Here is a 14,168-nt window from a genome sequence, read left to right as displayed (position 1 = left end):
CTCCACGAAATGTTCAACCCCAGGAAGATCCAATACCTCACATTCAATGGGCAAGTGGTGGTACGGACTTTGTAAAATGGAGCAAACTGATCAATGCAGAAATGAGAGCTCCTTAACACACAGCGTCTTGGAGAACGATCGCACTCAGATACAAGAGTCTGGCTGGCGTTCAAAAATAGTAAAACCACATCTAGTTTGAAATGAAATGAAGATGAAAATTGAATTAAAATCGATTTGCCCATGGAGCATATCTGTGATCACAGCGCGTCAGGATGGCCGAGTGGTCGAAGGCGCTGCGTTAAGGTTGCAGTCTCCTCTGGAGACGTGGGTTCGAATCCCACTTCTGACATTAACTTTTCCTCCACGAGGTTACGTGTTTCCAGCAAACCGTTCAACACCAGGAAGATCCAATACCTCCGATTCAATTGGGAAGCGGTGGCGTAAGGACATGAGATTCCTGCTCACATTCGCAAAGCAAGGCCCAACAGACAGAAGCCCAGTCCATGGCTGGATGATCTGCTCAGTGAGCCTGGTTGAGGAAATAATATTGATCGCAGGACGCCGGGTAACATTTCTCTTCTCTTGTTGTAAATAGTCTGGCTGGTTGGAATGTCGAGGTGTCTCAGTTGACCTCTCTAGAATCCTATTCTGCCGCCTTTACTGGATGAACGTCCTGCTGTTTGGACACTTAAGGGTTCTTCGGCTACTTGTCTGTGAAAGCAGCAGCAATGGAGAGTGATTCGAGTCGCCAGAATGCAACTCTCCAATTGGATCCTTCACTCCACTCATATCTTACACTCTCAATACTTCGCGTGAGGAACAGTTCGGCGGCAGTTCAGATTTTGTTGATTGGAGAAAATTGATCAATGAGGAGGTCATTAACGACCAGGGGCTTGGAGAAGCATGGCTCTCCGATACAGGATTCTGTCTCGGGTTTAAAAATAGGAAAAGAGCATCAAGTTTGAAATGAAATGTCGGTGAGGGTAGAATTTAAATCGATTTGTGCATGGAGCATATGTTTTGCCTGGCCGAGCGGTCGAAGGCGCTGCGTTAAGGTTGCAGGCTTCTCTGGAGGCGTGGGCTCGAATCCCCCTTCTGACATTAACTTTTCCTCCACGAAATGTTCAACCCCAGGAAGATCCAATACCTCACATTCAATGGGCAAGCGGTGGGCTCAGGACATGGGATTCCTGCTTAAATTGGCACAGCATGACCCCACAGGCAGAAGCCCAGTTCATGACTGGATGATATGCACAGCGAGTCTGGTTGACAAATTAATATTGATCCCAGGACTCCGGGTAAAATTCCTCTTCTCTTGTTGTAAATAGCTTGTCTTGTTGGGTGGTCGAAGTGACTCAGTTGACCTCTCCCAGAATCCTCATCTGCCGCCTTTACTGGATCAACTTCCTGCTGTTTGGACACTGGAGGGGTTATTCGGCTACTTGTCTGTGTAAGCAGCACCAGAAGCAGCTGTGGAGAGAGATTCCAGTCGCCAGTATACAACTGTCTAGTTGGATCCTTCACGCCGCTCGGATCTTAGACTCTCTATACCTTTGTGTGAGGAACAGTAAGGCGGCAGTTCGGACTTTCTTGATTAGAGAAAACTGTTCAATGCAGCAATGAGAGTCTTCTTAAACACCACCGGCTTGGAGAAGGATGGCACTCAGACACAAGACTCTGCTGGGGTTCAAAAATAGTAAAATCACATCAAGCTTGGAATGTAAAGACAATGAAGATAGAATTTAAATAGATTTGTGCACGGAGCATATATTTTGTCGCAACGTGGCAGCGTGGCCGAGCAGTAGCAGGCGCTGCACTGCGCTAAGGTCGCAGTCTTCTCTAGAGGCGTGGGTTCGAATCCTACTTCAGACATAAACGTTTCCTCCACGAGGTTATGTGTTTCCAGCAAAGCGTTCAACGCTGGGAAAATCTAATATCTCCGATTCAACAGGTGGCGTCAGGACATAAGATTCCTGCTTATCATCCGCACAGCAAGACCCCACAGACAGAAACACAGTCCATGACTGGATCATCTGCTCAGTGAGTCTGGTTGAGTAATTAATATTAAGCGCAGGACGCCGGGTAAAGTTTCTCTTCTCTAGTAAATAGTCTGGCTGGTTGGAATGTGGAGGTATCTCAGTTGACCTCTCCCAGAATCCTATTCTGCTGCCTTTACTGGCTGAAATTCCTCCTGTTTGGACACTTCACGGTTCTTTGGCTGCTTGTTTGTGGACGCAGCTGTGGTGAGTGATTCCATTCGCCAGGATGCAACTCTCCAATTGGATCCTTCACTCCACTCAGATCTTAGACTCTCAATACCTTCGTGTGAGGAACAGGTAGGCGGCAGTTCGGTCTTTGTTGATTGGAGAAAACTGATCAATGCAGCAATGAGGAGGTCATTACCGCTCAGGGGCTTGGACAAGCATGGCTCTCCGATACAGGATTCTGGCTGGGGTTAAAAAAAATAGGAAAAGAGCATTAAGTTCGAAATGAAATGTCGGTGAAGGTTGAATTTAAATCGATTTGTGCATGGAGCATATCTTTGGCCACACCTCGTCAGGATGGCCGAGCGGTCGAAGGCACTGCGGTAAGGTCGCAGTCTCCTCTGGAGACGTGGGTTCGAATCCCATTTCTGACATTAACTTTTCCTCCACGCAATGTTCAACCCGAGGAAGATCCAATACCTCACATTCAATGGGCAAGCGGTGGCCTCAGGACATGAGATTCCTGCTTGAATTCGTACAGCATGACCCGAAAGGCAGAAGCCCAGTTCATGACAGTAGTAGTTTAAATCCTGCCGGTGGCCAGGGACAGCAGGGTGCGACTGCAAGTCAGGCAGGTAACGGGAAGCAGCAGTCAGGAACTCAGGAGCCTCAGCACTTGACCCTGTCCAACAGGTATGAGGCACTTGCTCCCTGTGTGGATGGCGAACAGGGCTGCAGGAAGGATGAGTCAGATGACCAAGGCACCATGGTTCAGCAGGCCATTCAAGGGGAGGGAGTAAATAGGCAAGTTGTAGTTGTAGGGGATTCTATTATCAGGGGGATAGATAGTATCCTTTGTGAGCAGGATAAAGGGTCCCGCATGATAAGCTGCCTGCCCGGTGCTAGGGTGCGGGACATCTCTGACCGGCTTGAAAGGATACGGGTGAGGGAGGGGGCGGACCCAGATGTTGTGGTCCATGTCGATACCAACAACATAGGAAAGTCAAGAAAAGAGGACCTGTTTAGAGATTATAAAGAGCTAGGATTCAATTTAAAGAACATGTTCTCAAGGGTCATAATCTCCGGATTACTGCCCGAGCCACGTGCAAATTGGCATAGGGAGGCAAGAATAAGGGAAGATAATACGTGACTGAAAGAGTGGTGTGGGAAAGAGGGGTTCCTTTTCATGGGACACTGGCATCAGTTTTAGGACAGGGGGGACCTATACCGTTGGGATGGTCTCCACCTGAACCGAGCTGGGACCAGTGTTCTGGCGAAAAGAGTAAATAGGGTGGTCAGTCGGACTTTAAACTAGAGACTGGGGGGGGGGGGGGGGGGGGAGTCAAGGAACCATGAGGTGAAGTAATCAGTGGGAAGCGTAGCTGCTTAGGAATACAAAAACGCACGAAAAGACAGAACTCAGGAGAGGTTACGATAGTCCCCGTCCCACAAAATATGACACAGTGTATGGAAAGCCTCAGTAAACCAAGGTCCACCACACTAAGGAAACAAAAAGGGACGGTCAATATAGAATTAAAGGTGCTATATCTAAATGCGCGCAGTGTACGGAACAAGGTAGATGAGCTTGTGGCCCTGATTGTGACTGGCAGGTATGATGTGGTAGGCATCACAGAGACGTGGTTGCAGGGGGTTCAGGACTGACATTTAAACCTCCAGGGATTCACAACCTATCGAAGAGACAGAGAGGTGGGCAGAGGGGGCGGGGCTGCCTTGTTAATTAGGAATGAAATTAAATCGATAGCACTAAACGACATAGGGTCAGATGATGTGGAGTCTGCGTGGGTAGAGTTGAGGAACCACAAAGGCAAAAAAAACCCATAATGGGTGTTATGTACAGGCCTCCTAACAGTGGTCAGGACCAGGGTCACAAAATGCACCACGAAATAGAAAGTGCGTGTCAGAAAGGCAAGGCCACAGTGATCATGGGGGACTTTAATATGCAGGTGGACAGGGTAGATAATGCTGCCAGTGGACCCAAGGAAAGGGAATTCATTGAATGTTTACAGGAGGGGTCTTTTTGGAACAGCTTGTGATGGAGCCCACGAGGGGACAGGCCATTCTGGACTTAGTTTTATGTAATGAGCCAGAATTGATTAAAGATCTTAAAGTAAGGGAACACTTAGGAGGCAGTGATCATAATATGGTAGAATTCAATCTCCAAATTGAAAGAAAGAAGATAGAATCAGATGTAAATGTGTGACAGTTAAATAAAGGTAACTACAGGGGCATGAGGGAGGAACTGACGAAAATCGACTGGGAGCAGAGCCTCGTGGGAAAGACAGTAGAACAGCAATGGCAGGAGTTTCTGGGAGTAATTGAGGGCACAGTACAGATGTTCGTCCCAAAGAAAAGAAAGGTTATCAGAGGGGGGATTAGGCAGCCATGGCTGACAAAGGAAGTTAGGGAATGCATCAAAGCAACAGAGAAAGCGTATAATGTGGCAAAGAGTAGTGGGAAGTCAGAAGATTGGGAAGGCTGCAAAAACAAACAGGATAACAAAGAGAGAAATAAGGAAAGAGAGGATCAATTATGAATGATAATAAAAGTTTCCTTAAATACATTAAAAACAAACGGGAGGCAAAAGTAGACATTGGGCCGCTCCAAAATGCCCCTGGTAATCTAGTGATGGGAGACAAGGAAACAGCTGAGGAACTAAATAGGTACTTTGCGTCAGTCTTCATAGTAGAAGACATGAGTAATATCCCAACAATTCAGGAGAGTCAGGGGGCTGAGTTGAATATGGTATCCATCACAAAGGAGAAAGTGCTAGAGAAACAAAGAGGTCTAAAAATTGATAAATCTCCGGGCCCAGATGGGATACATCCTAGAGTTCTAAAGGAGATATCTGAAGAAATAGTGGAGGCGTTAGTTATGATCTTTCAAAAGTCACTGGAGTCAGGGCAAGTCCCAGAGGATTGGAAAATCGCTGTTGTAACCCCCCTGTTCAAGAAGGGAACAAGGAAAAAGATGGAAAATTATAGGCCAATTAGTCTATCCTCGGTTGTTGGCAAGATTCTAGAATCCATTGTTAAGGATGAGATTTCTAAATTCTTGTCAGTGCGGGGTCGGATCAGGACAAGTCAGCATGGATTTAGTAAGGGGTGGTCGTGCCTGACAAACCTGTTAGAGTTCTTTGAAGAGATAACACATAGGTTAGACCAAGGAGAGCCAATGGATGTTATCTATCTTGACTTCCAAAAGGCCTTTGATAAGGTGCCTCACGGGAGACTGCTGAGTAAAATAAGGGCCCATGGTATTCGAGGCAAGGTACTAACATGGATTGACGATTGGCTGTCAGGCAGAAGGCAGAGAGTTGGGATTAAAGGTTATTTTTCGGAATGGCAACCGGTGACGAGTGGTGTCCCGCAGGGTTCAGTGTTGGGGCCACAGCTGTTCTCTTTATATATTAACGATCTAGATGACGGGACTGGGGACATTCTGGCTAAGTTTGCCGATGATACAAAGATAGGTGGAGGGGCAGGTAGTATGGAGGAGGTGGGGAAGCTGCAGAAAGATTTAGACAGTTTAGGAAAGTGGTCCAAGAAATGGCTGATGAAATTCAACGTGGGAATGTGCGAGGTCTTGCACTTTGGAAAAAAGAATAGAGGCATGGACTATTTTCTAAACGGTGACAAAATTCATAATGCTGAAGAGCGAAGGGACTTGGGAGTCCTAGTCCAGGATTCTCTCAAGGTAAACTTGCAGGTTGAGTCCGTAATTAAGAAAGCAAATGCAATGTTGTCATTTATCTCAAGAGGCTTGGAATATAAAAGCAGGGATGTACTTCTGAAGCTTTATAAAACATTAGTTAGGCCCAATTTAGAATACTGTGAGAAATTTTGGGCCCCACACCTCAGGAAGGACATACTGGCACTGGAGCGGGTCCAGCGGAGATTCACATGGATGATCACAGGAATGGTAGGCCTAACATACGATGAACGTCTGAGGATCCTGGGATTATATTCATTGGAGTTTAGGAGGTTGAGGGGATATCTAATAGAAACTTACAAGATAATGAATGGCTTAGATAGGGTGGACGTAGGGAAGTTGTTTCCATGAGCAGGGGAGACTAGGACCCGGGGGCACAGCCTTAGAATAAAAGGGAATCACTTTAAAACAGAGATCAGGAGAAATTTCTTCAGCCAAAGAGTAGTGGGTCTGTGGAATTCATTGCCACAGAGGGTGGTGGAGGCCGGGACGTTGAGTGTCTTTAAGACAGAAGTTGATAAATTCTTGATTTCTAGAGGAATTAAGGGCTTGTATTGAGAGCGGGTAAATGGAGTTGAAATCAGCCATGATTGAATGGTGGAGTGGACTCGATGGGCCGAATGGCCTTGCTTCCTCTCCTATGTCTTATGGTCTTATGACTGGATGATATGCTCAGTGAGTCTAGTTGACAAATTAATATTGATCCCAGGACTTCGGGTAAAACTCCTCTTCTCTTGGTGTAAATAGCTTGTCTTGTTGGATTGTCGAGATGACTCAGTTGACCTCTCCCAGAATCCTCTTCTACCGCCTTTACTGGATCAACTTCCTCCTGTTTGGACACTGGAGGGGTTATTCGGCTACTTGCCTGTGTAAGCAGCACCAGAAGCAGCTGTGGAGAGAGATTCCAGTCGCCAGTATGCAACTGCAGTTGGATCCTTCACGCCGGTCAGATCTTAGACTCTCTATACCTTCGTGTGAGGAACAGCAAGGCGGCAGTTCGGACTTTGTTGATTAGAGAAAACTGATAAAGAAGCAATGAGAATCTCCTTAACCCCCAGCGGCTTGGAGAAGGAAGGCTCTCAGATACAGGACACTGGCTGGGGTTCAAAAATAGTAAAATCCCATCAAGTTTGGAAAGAAATGTCAATGAAGATAGAATTTAAATAGATTTGTGCACGGGGCATATATTTTGTCGCAACGCGTCAGGATGTCCGATCGGTCAAAGGCGCTGCGTTAAGGTCGCAGTCTCCTCTGGAGGCGTGGGTTCGAATCCCACTTCTAACATTAACCTTTCCCCCATGTAATGTTCAACCCCAGTAAGGTCCATTACTTCGATTCCATGGGGAAGTGGTGGCCTCAGGACGTGAGATTCCTGCTTTAGTTGGCAGAACAAGACCCTACAGGCAGATGCCCAGTTCACGATAGATGATCTGGTCAGTGAGTCTGTTTGAGCAATTAATTTTGATCCCAGGGCGCCTGCCAAAATTTCTCTTCCCTTGTTGTAAATAGCCGGTCTGGTTGGATTGTCGAGGTGATTCAGTTGACTTCTCCCAGAATCCTTTTCTGCCGCCTTAACTGGATGCACTTCATCCTGTTTGAACACTGGAGTGGTTATTAGGCTATTTGTCTGTGAAATCATCACCAGAAGCAGCTGTGGAGAGAGATTCCAGTCGCCACGATGCAGCTGTTATATTGGATCCTTCACGCCTCTCAGATCTTAGATTCTCAATACCTTCGTGTGAGGAACAGGTCGGCGGCAGTTCCGTCTTTGTTGATTGGAGCAAACAGATCAGTGCAGCAATGAGAAGCTCCTTAAACCCCAGCGGCTTGGAGAAGGATGGCACCCAGATACGGGACTCTGGCTGGGTTACAGAAATAGGAAAAGCATATCAAGTTTGAAAAGAAATGCAAATGCAGGTAGAATTTAAATCCATTTGTGCATGGAGCATATATTTGGCCACACCTCGTGAGGATGGCCGAGCTGCCGAAGGCGCTACGTTAAGGTCACAGTCTCCTCTGGAGGCGTGGCTTTGAGTCCCACTTCTGACATTAACTTTTCCTCCACGAGGTTACGTTTCTGCAGCAAAACGTTGAAGTTCAGGAAGATGCAATACCTCCGATTCAATGGGGAATTGGTGGCCTCAGAACATGTGATTCTTCCTTAAATTGGCACAGCAAAACCCCACAGGCAATAGCACAGTTAATGACTGGATGATCTGCTCTGTGGTTGAGGAATTAATATTGATCCCAGGACGCCGGGTCAAATTCCTCTTCTCTTGTTGTAAATAGCCTGTCTGGCTGGATTGTCGAGGTGACTCAGTTGACCTCTCCCAGAATCCTCTTGTGCCGCCTTTGCTGGATGAATGTCCTCCTGTTTGGACGCTGAAGGGGTTCTTTGTCTACTTGTTTGTGAAAGCAGCACCAGAAGCAGCTGTGGAGAGAGATTCCAGTCGCCAGGATGCAACTGTCTAATTGGAGCTTTCACGCCGCTCAGATCTTAGACTCTCAACACCTTCGCGTGAGAAACTGGTAGGCGGCAGCTCGGTCTTTGTTGGTTGGAGCAAACTGATCAATGCAGCAATGAGAAGCTCGTTAAACACCAGCGGCTTGGAGAAGGACGGCACTCAGATAGAGGACTCTGGCTGGGGTTCAAAAATAGGAAAAGCACATGAAGTGTGAAAAGAAATTACGATGAATATAGAATTTAAATCGATTTGTGCACGGAGCATATGTTTTGTCACAAAGCGTTAGGATGGCCGAGCGGTCGAAGGCGCTGCGTTAAGTTTGCAGTCTCCTCTGGAAGCGTGCGTTCGAATTCCCTTCTGACATTAACATTTCTTCCACGAGGTTATGTTTCTCAAACAAAATGTTCAACCCCAGGAAGATCCAATACCTCCGGTTCAATTGGGAAGTGGTGGCCTCAGGACATGAGATGAACTTCCTCCTGTGTGGACACAGAAGGGGTTCTTTGGCGACTTGTCTGTGAAAGCGGCACCAGAAGCAGCTGTGGAGAGAGATTCCAGTCGCCAGGATGCAACTGTCTAATTGGAGCTTTCACGCCGCTCAGATCTTAGACTCTCAATACCTTCGCGTGAGGAACAGGTAGGCGGCAGCTCGGTCTTTGTTGATTGGAGCAAACTGATCAATGCAGCAATGAAAAGCTCCTTAACCCCCCAGCGGCTTGGAGAAAGATCGCACTCAGATGCAGGTCTCTGGCTGGGGTTCAAAAATAGGAAAAGCACATCTTGTTTGAAAGGAAATTACGAAGAAAATCGAATTTAAATCGATTTGTGCACGGAGCATATCTGTTGCCACAGCGCGGCAGGGTGGCCGAACGTTCGAAGGCGCTGCTTTAAGGTCCCAGTCGCAGCATTAAGATCGCAGTCTTCTCTGAGGCCTGTGTTCGACTCCCACTTCTGACATTAACTTTTCTTCCACGAGGTTACATTTCTCCAGCAAAATGTTCAACTACCAAACATCCAATACCTCCAATTCAATGGGGAACCGTTGGCCTCAGGACGTGAGATTCCTGCTTAAATTGGCACAGCAATACCCCACTGGCAAAATCCCAGCTAGTGACCGGATAATCTGCTCAGTGACTCTGGTTGAGGAATTAATATGGATCCCAGGACTCCGGGCAAAATTCCTCTTCACTTGTTGTAAATAGTCTGGCTGGTTGGATTGTCGAGGTGACTCATTTAACCTCTCACATAATCCTCTTCTGCCGCTTTTACTGCATGAAACTCCTCCTGTTTGGACACTGAAGGTGTTTTTTGGCTACTTGTCTGTGAATGCAGCAGCAGAAGCAGCTGTGGAGAGAGATTCCAGTCGCGAGAATGCAACTCTCTAATTGCATGCTTCACGCCGCTCAGATCTTAGACTCTCAATAGCTTCGTGTGAGGAACAGGTCGGCGGCAGTTCGGGTTTTTTGATTGGATCAAACTGATCAATGCATTAATGAGAAGCTTCTTAACCGCCAGAGGCTTGGAGAAGAATGGCACCCAGATACGTGACTCTGGCTGGCGTTCAAAAATAGGAAACGCACATCTCGTTCGAAATGAAATAACGGTGAAGATCGAACTTAAATCTATTTATGCACGGAGCATGCCCTTTGCCACAAAGCGTCAGGATAGCAGAGCGGTTGATGGCGCTGCGTTAAGGTCGCAGTTTCCTCTGGAGGCGTAGGTTTGAATTCAACATCTGACATTAACATTACCTCCACGAGGTTACATTTCTCAAGAAAAATATTCAACCCCAGGATGATCCAATATCTCCCATGCAATGGGAGTGGTGGCCTCGTATCGTGCGATTCGTGCTTAAATTCCCACAGGAAAAAGCCCACTTATTGAATGGATAATCTGCTCAGTGACTCTGGTTGAAGCAGTAATATTAATCCCAGGACTCCGGGTATAATTCCTCTTATCTTGTAAATAATCTGTCTGGTTGGATTGTCGCGGTTACTCAGTTGACTTCTCCCAGAGTCCTCTTCTGCCGCCTTTACTGGATGAACGTCCTCCTGTTTGGACACTGCAGGGGTTCTTTGGCTACTTGTCTGTGAAAGCAGCAAGAGAAGCAGCTGTGGAGAAAGATTCCAGTCGCAAGAATGCAACAGTCTAATTGCATCCTTCACGCCGCTCAGATCTACGACTCTCAATAATGAGGAACAGGTCGGCGGCAGTTTGGTCTTTGTTGATTGGAGCAAACAGGTCAATGCAGCGTTGAGAAGCTCCATAACTCCCAGCGGCTTGGAGAAGGATGCCAGTCGGATGCAAGACTCTGGCTGTGGTTCAAAAATAGGAAAATCACATCGAGTTTAGAATGAAATGATGATTAAGAAAGATCTCAAATCGATTTGTGCACGGAGCAGGGCTTCTGCCAGAGCGCCTCAGGATGGCCGAGCGATCGTAGACACTGCATTCAGGTGGCAGTTTCCTCTGGAGGCGTGTGTTCGAATCCCACTGCTGACATTAACTTTTCGTCCACGAGGTTACATTTCTGCAGCAAAATGTTCAACCTCAGGAAGGTCCAATAACTCAGATACAATGGGGAAGCGGTGGCCTCAGGACATGAGATTCCTGCTTCGATTCGCACAAGAAGACCGTACAGATAGAAACCCAATTCATGGCTGGATGATCTGCTCAGTGACTCTGGTTGAGGAATTAACATTGATCCCAGGACTCCGGGTAAAATTCCTCTTCTCTTGTTGTGAGTAGTTTGGTTGGTTGGATTGTCAAGGTAAACTCAGTTTTTCGAAGAGGTCACAAAGATGATTGATGCAGGTAGGGCAGTGGATGTTATCTATATGGACTTCAGTAAGGCCTTTGACAAGGTCCCTCATGGTAGACCGGCACAAAAATTGAAGTCACACGGGATCAGGGGTGAGCTGGCAAGTTAGATCGAGAACTGGTTAGGTCATAGAAGGCAGAGTGCAGCAATGGAAGGGTGATTTCCTAATTGGAGGGCTGTGACTAGTGGTGTTCCGCAGGGATCAGTGCTGGGACCTTTGCTGTTCGTAGAAAACATAAATGATTTGGAGGAAAATGTAACTGGTCTGATAAGTAAGTTTGCAGACGACACACAGGTTGGTGGAATTGCGGATAGAGATGAGGACAGTCAGCGGATACCGCAGGATTTAGATCGTTTGGAGACGTGGGTGGAGAGATGGCAGATGGCGTTTAATCCGGACAAATGTGAGGTAATGCATTTTGGAAGGTCTAATGGAGGTAGGGAATATACAGTGAATGGTAGAACACTCGAGAGTATTGAAAGTCAGAGAGATCAAGGTGAACAGGTCCACAGGTCATTGAAAGGGACAACACAGGTGGAGAAGGTAGTCAGAAAGGCATACGGCATGCTTGCCTTCATTGGCCGGGGCACTAAGTACAAGAATTGGCACGTCACGTTGCAGCTGTATAGAACCTTAGTTTGGCCACACTTTGAGTAGAGTGTTCAATTCTGGTCGCCACACTACCAGAAGGGTGTGGAGGCTTTATGAAGGGTGCAGAAGAGATTTACCAGGATGATGCCCGGTATGGAGGGCATTAGTTATGAGGAGCGGTTGAATAACCTCGGTTTGTTCTCACTGGAACGACGGAGGTTGACGGGCGAGCTGATAGTGGTCTACAAAATTATGAGGGGCATAGACACAGTGGATAGTCAGAGGCATTTGCCCAGGCTCGGGGTGTTAATTACTGGGCGGCATCGGTTTAAGGTGCGCGGGGCAATGTTTAGAGGAGATGTACGAGGCACGTTTTTTACACAGAGGGTAGTGGGTGCCTGGAACTCGCTGCCGGAGGAGGCGGTGGGACCATGGACGATAGTAACATGGAAGGGGCATTTTGACAAATACAGGAATAGGATGGGAATAGGGGGATACGGAACCAGGAAGTGTAGAAGATTTTAGTTTAGACGGGCAGCATGGTCGGCACGGGCTTGGAGGGCCGAAGGGCCTGTTCCTGTGCTGTACTTTTCTTTGTTCTTTGTTCTTGTTTGAAATGAAATGACAATGACGATAGAATTTAAATCGATTCGTGCACGGAACACACCGTTTGTCACAGCGCGTACCGATGGCCGAGCGGATGAAGGTGCTGCGTTTCGGTCACAGTCTCCTCTGGAGACGTGTGTTCGAATCTCACTTCAGACATTCAACTTTCATCCGCGCGGATCCATTTCTCCAGCGAAGTGTTGAACCCGAGGATAATCCAATACCTCCGATTCAATGGGGAAGCGGTGGCCTCAGGACGTGAGATTCTTGCTTAAATACGCACAGCAAGACCCCGCAGGCAGAAGCCAAGTTCATGACGGGATGATCTGCTCAGTGACTCTGGTTGAGGAATTAATAATGATCACAAGACTACTGGTAAATTTTCACTTCCCTTGTTGTAAATAGTCTGGCTGCTTGGATTGACGCAGGTGAATCCGTTGGCTTCTCCCAGAATGTTCTTCTGCTGCCTTTACAGCATGAACTTCCTCGTGTTTGGACACTGGAGGCGTTATTCGTCTACTTGTCTGTGAAAGCAGCACCAGATGCAGCTGTGGAGAGAGATTACAGTCGCCAGAATGCAACTGTCTCATTGGATCCTTTACGCCGCTCAGATCTTAGACTCTTAATACCTTCGTGTGAGGAACAGGTAGGCGGCAGTACGGACTTTGTTGATTGGAGCAAACTGATCAATGCAGAAATGAGAGCTCCTTAACACACAGCGTGTTGGAGAAGGATCGCACTGAGATACAAGAGTCTGGCTGGCGTTCAGAAATAGTAAAACCACATCTAGTTTGAAATGAAATGAAAATTAAATTTAACTCGATTTGTGCATGGAGCATATCTTTGGCTACAGCGCGTCAGGATGGCTGAGCGGTCGAAGGCGCTGCGTTAATATCGCAGTCTCCTCTGGAGGCGTGCGTTAGAATCCTACTTCTGACATTGCCTTTTTTTCCACGAGGTTACATTTCTCCAAAAATTGTTCAACCCCAGGAAGATCTCATACCTCCCATTCAATGGGGAAGCGGTGGCCTCGGGACGCGAGATTCGTACTTAAATTCGCACAGCAAGACCCCACAGTCAGAAGCCCAGTTCATGACTGGATGATCTGCTCAGTGACTCTTTGAGGAATTAATACTGATCCCAGGACTCCGGGTAAATTTCCACTTCCATTGTTGTAAATAGTCTGGCTGGTTTGATTGTCTGACGTGAATCAGCTGGCTTCTTCCAGAAAGTTCTTCTGCCGCCTTTACAGCATGAACATCCTCGTGTTTGGCACTGGAGACGTTATTCGGCTACTTGTCTGTGAAAGCAGCACCAGATGCAGCTTTGCAGAGAGATTCCAGTCGCCAGGATGCAACTGTCTCATTGGATCCTTCCCGCCACCCAGATCTTAGACTCTTAATACCTTCGTGTAAGGAACAGTTAGACGGCAGTACGGACTTTGTTGATTGGAGCAAACTGATCAATGCAGAAATGAGAGCTCCTTAACACACAGCGCGTTGGAGAACGATCGCACTCAGATGCAAGAGTCTGGCTGGCGTTCAAAAATAGTAAAACCACATCTAGTTTGAAATGAAATGAAGATGAAAATTAAATTTAAATCGATTTCCGCATGGAGCATATCTTTGGCCACAGTGCGTCAGGATGGCCGAGCGGTCGAAGGCGCTGCGTTAAGGTCGCAGTTTTCTCTGGAGGCGTGGGTTCGAATCCCACTTCTGATATTCCCTTTTCCTCCACGTGGTTACGTTTCT

At 47.2% G+C, this 14,168-nt stretch overlaps 3 non-coding genes across 3 annotated transcripts; all 3 read left to right on the top strand.

Moving 5' to 3' along the window:
* The first annotated feature begins 266 nt into the window (after positions 1-266).
* Positions 267-349, top strand: trnal-aag (transfer RNA leucine (anticodon AAG)). The gene has a single exon. It is a non-coding gene; the product is annotated as a tRNA-Leu (tRNA).
* Positions 350-2,555: 2,206 nt separating this feature from the next.
* Positions 2,556-2,638, top strand: trnal-aag (transfer RNA leucine (anticodon AAG)). The gene has a single exon. It is a non-coding gene; the product is annotated as a tRNA-Leu (tRNA).
* Positions 2,639-14,055: 11,417 nt separating this feature from the next.
* Positions 14,056-14,138, top strand: trnal-aag (transfer RNA leucine (anticodon AAG)). Its single transcript has one exon. It is a non-coding gene; the product is annotated as a tRNA-Leu (tRNA).
* Positions 14,139-14,168: the final 30 nt, after the last annotated feature.

The sequence above is a fragment of the Scyliorhinus torazame genome, chromosome 24 (assembly GCF_047496885.1).
Source record: "Scyliorhinus torazame isolate Kashiwa2021f chromosome 24, sScyTor2.1, whole genome shotgun sequence".
NCBI classification, from domain to species: domain Eukaryota; kingdom Metazoa; phylum Chordata; class Chondrichthyes; order Carcharhiniformes; family Scyliorhinidae; genus Scyliorhinus; species Scyliorhinus torazame.
Note: the sequence above shows the minus strand (reverse complement) of the source record. Positions and strands in the feature narration are given on the sequence as shown.